The following is a 3,974-nucleotide window of genomic DNA, read 5'->3' on the forward strand; positions in this document are numbered from 1 at the left end:
AAATTTGAAAGTCCTAATTCACAAGTCACTTTTCTTTTATCCTGAGTTTCTTGTATCCCTAAGGTTAACAACAACTCAAGATTTAAATTGCCATATTTTGAAGAAGGTAGTATAATGAAAATTGGTGTGGCAATTGATTTAAAAGAGAAGTTATCATGAAAAGACTTAAAGATAATTGAAGAAGAATTAAAGGATTGGAAACCTTTCCTTTTAGGTTCCATGGTAAGAGTAGGAGTTGCCTTCAATAGTAATTGCTCTTTCTCTCTATGTTCTTGCTCTTGTAATTTTTTCTTCTTTTCTTTTTCTCTCCTCTCTCTTTCTCTTCTCTCTTCTCCTTCTCTCTTCTCTTCTTCTCTTCTTTCTTCTTCTTGTTTTCTCTCTTCTTTTTCTCTTCTCTCTTTTTCTTCTTTCTCTCTTTGCTCTTCTTCTCTCCTTTTTTTCTCTTTTCTCTCTTGTTCTCTTCTTTTAATCTCTCTTTCCCTTTTCTTATCCATAAGCTCTTTAAGTCTGGCTCCAAACTCAATTTCTCTATGAAGAAAACCATGGTCTTTTAAACTCTCAAGAAATATTTTTCCCTTTTGAATACTATCTCTCATTAGTTTTAGGTTTCTTTTAATGGTTGGAGGTACAAACTTTCTACTTTCTTTTTGCTCACACTCATTTTGATTTTTCATGTATTGGGCAAACAAGTCCCTAAGCTCACTCANTTNTATTCCTTTCTTACCTCTCATTCCTTTCTCATTCATCTTTTAATTTCAAAAGTGGATTCTTAGTTTGAAAAGGTTTAAGATTTTGCCAAGAGACAATTCCCAGGTAAGAGAGGTGAGCCAAAGGCCGCTTAAATACCAAGTCTTACCTAGCCANAATGTCTAAAGCTACTTACTTAACCATTTTCAAAGTAAGATTCACTATTGAATTTAAAAAAAATGGACTCAAACAAACAAAAAGAANGTTAAAAACACCTAGACTTCTAATTTTCGGACTTCTAATGGAACAAAAGTCTAGAACGTGGGAATAAGAAAATAAAATAAAAGAAATCCTAGGTGAGGCTTGTAGCTTTTGGTTAACAAGACACACTCACCATCTACTAGCAATGGAAGTAAAGAAAATTGCCAAGATTGGAGAGAGCACCAAGGACTCTTCCAACACTTGGTCTTAATGGCCTTTTACAAGAAAACAAAGGAAACTAAATCTAAAACGGACTACACATTCAAAACTCCAAAAGATCAAGCCATAATACTCTGCTGCTCCATATGTGCACTGCTTGAACTTGTCCAACTGCCTCCTTGCTTGTTTTGATCATTCAACTCTTATACATTGCTGTTTCAATCTTGAAGACTAGAACTGGCTACTGCAGAACTTGTTTTCTGCTATGGAACAATTTGTATTCAGCAATTGATTTGCAATCAGATGTAGGCTTGAGGATCTGCACGTTGCCTAGCTCAAAGATCTTATGAAACTGTGGTTGTTGGCTTATACAAGTAGTTCCCAATTAATTTTGCACCTCTGCAACATATCATAATCCAGCAGATACAATAAATGAATTAGTGCAGTGGTTACTTCGAAAAATTTGGTTTAGTGTAGTTTATAATTTTGCCAAACTGATCAAACAGTGTGTTAGGCTAATGAGAATAAGTTCAGCACATTGATTGAAACAAAGCTTCTNAAAATCAGATTTTAATCAGCTATACAGAGTTCAATTCAGTGGTATTTGGATTTGTCAGAATGTTGCTGCACTATTGCAGTCCTTGAAGATTATCCTTTTGTTCAGCTTCACAATTGCGTGAATCAACTTAATTATCAAATAGAAGAGGGTTAAATGTAGTGACAATAACCAATATAATAAGAATTGTAGCAGCTTAAAACTGATCACTCATTTTCTCAACAAAGGTAGCTTGGCTTTTAGGAGCAGCCACTCAAATCTCACTTCCTGGACTGTTTCAGTTTATTTTCACTCCACTAGCAAGTTTCTTTTGGATGATATACACTCAATCTCACCAACACTCAACTCTTTGGCTTGTATCTCAATATTTGGGTGGTGAAGTTGCNAAAAATTCAGTGTTTTATGCTGNTGAAAAGTGAAAATTATGCTTGCTNGACANCACACTTGAATTCCAAAATTNAGGTTCCTCTCCACTTCCTAAGATGCTACCTTAGTAGGGAAAGGGTTCTGCAACTTGAATTCACCAATTAGACTTCACAAAACCATAGAAATCATCCAAACAGTCACCAAACAGATTAGAAATCTGCACCAGTTTCAACACCATAATTTGACTTGATTTGGACAATTTAAGAGGCCAAAAAGCTTAAAAGTAATAAAAATAGGATTAGAACAGAAGTAGGCACTCAAATGGATCCTAAGAATAGCACTAGAGTGGATGAAGAAAGCAAGAAAAACGCAAATGGCAGATCAGAAACTCATCCAGACCAAACTGTTTGATATTTTACAAAAGTGTTTGTTAAAATGCCCCAATGAAAATCAAATTTTGTGTTTTGGGGTTTTAACTGCTTAAATCTGGATTGCACGGTTCTACAAGCCTTTTAACACTTGTTTTTACTTTTTTGATCATTTATTTTCATTCTATAACAATGAATCAGCTCTTGCTGCAATCCACAAACAATTCTGCACAATAGGATCAAAAACAGTGACTTAAAATAGTGTTCTGCACTAGAAAAACAAGCTGATTTTGGTGGTTTGACATCCAATTTCGAATGGAACTATTTTAAACTCTCAATTAACAATTCAAGCAACTTTAAATGATGATTTTAAGTGTTTTCAAACTTTAAAATAAAGTCTAATCTGCTGGTAACTCAAAATCATCATTCCACTTCCATTTTTAACCAAAAATTGATGGTTTCAAGTGCAAATCTGTATATNAGCCATGTTTTGACCAAATGAACAATGCTAACAACTTTAAACCATCAATTTGGACCTGCTCAAACTGTAAAACAGCCAAGAAACAGCAGCAACCGAAATTCACCTCTGCTGTACCAAGTTATGTAGTAAAATGCATCAACTCTTCCACCCAAAATCAGTTTTAATGGAATCAAAAGCTGGACAGCAAAGAAAATGACTCTAAGAAGTGTTAATACACTGAACTAAGCTAAGATTGAAGTGCTTAGGATGACCAAACTCAAAATGAACCACTCAAGGATGTTTAGCACGGTGAAAAGCTGGAAAATAAAGTTGAAACAGTAAAATGCTAGTGTTTATGCACAACCAAGCTATGCAAATTGCATTTCATTGCTTGTAATGGTTTGCTACACTTTTAGCATCATTCAACAACATCAACCAAACTTGTGCAAGGCACCAGAATCAATTAAAACAAGCTGAAACAGTTTTAGAAAATTAAAACCAGATTCAAATTCTGCATCAGAATTCAAAACGGAAATAAAACCAGATTTGCTTTTTGGTGCTTCTGCTTGTATTACCAAGGCTAGATCAAGTCTTCCTTGCCTTTATTGGTATATATACAGCTTATCCAGCTCTCCAAACCCAAGAAAACCGAAATAAACCAACAGAAAATAATACCAAAGTGACAGAAATTAAAACTGCAATATTCACTTGCACATGACCAAGACAACACGAAAATGAAAAATTGAAGCTGGAAATGACTCAAGCAAAGGTAATTCACCATTTAAAATGAAAGAAGAACATGAACACACAATGGAAACACAAGATCCGTGGCTAGAATTAACAAAACAAGATAAAACAGAAACAAAAACAGCAACACTAGTGCTGTAACAGTAAGAGAACAGAACAGAGAAACTAACAGAAATTGAATGAAAAAAATGGAAGAATTGCTTATCTCTTGGTGCGTGGATGACCTAAGCTCTGATACCACTTGATGGAATCCTCTCCTAGCATAAAGCACGCAAGAAGAAGCTCCAAAACAGAGATGCAGCAGAATNGGAATTGGTGCAGTGAAATGGATGATTCATAGAAGGTGTTTGATGAAAGTTTGGATGAAGGT

General features: G+C 34.8%; 1 long non-coding RNA gene across 1 annotated transcript; it reads right to left on the reverse strand.

The window, feature by feature from the left end:
* Window positions 1-493: 493 nt before the first annotated feature.
* LOC111241130 lies at window positions 494-1,734 on the reverse strand. Its single transcript, XR_002666916.1, has 2 exons — window positions 1,692-1,734; window positions 494-1,506 (listed from the first exon to the last, which is right to left on the reverse strand). It is a non-coding gene; the product is annotated as an uncharacterized LOC111241130 (long non-coding RNA).
* Window positions 1,735-3,974: the final 2,240 nt, after the last annotated feature.

The sequence above is a fragment of the Vigna radiata genome, unplaced genomic scaffold (genome assembly GCF_000741045.1).
Source record: "Vigna radiata var. radiata cultivar VC1973A unplaced genomic scaffold, Vradiata_ver6 scaffold_108, whole genome shotgun sequence".
Lineage (NCBI taxonomy): Eukaryota > Viridiplantae > Streptophyta > Magnoliopsida > Fabales > Fabaceae > Vigna > Vigna radiata.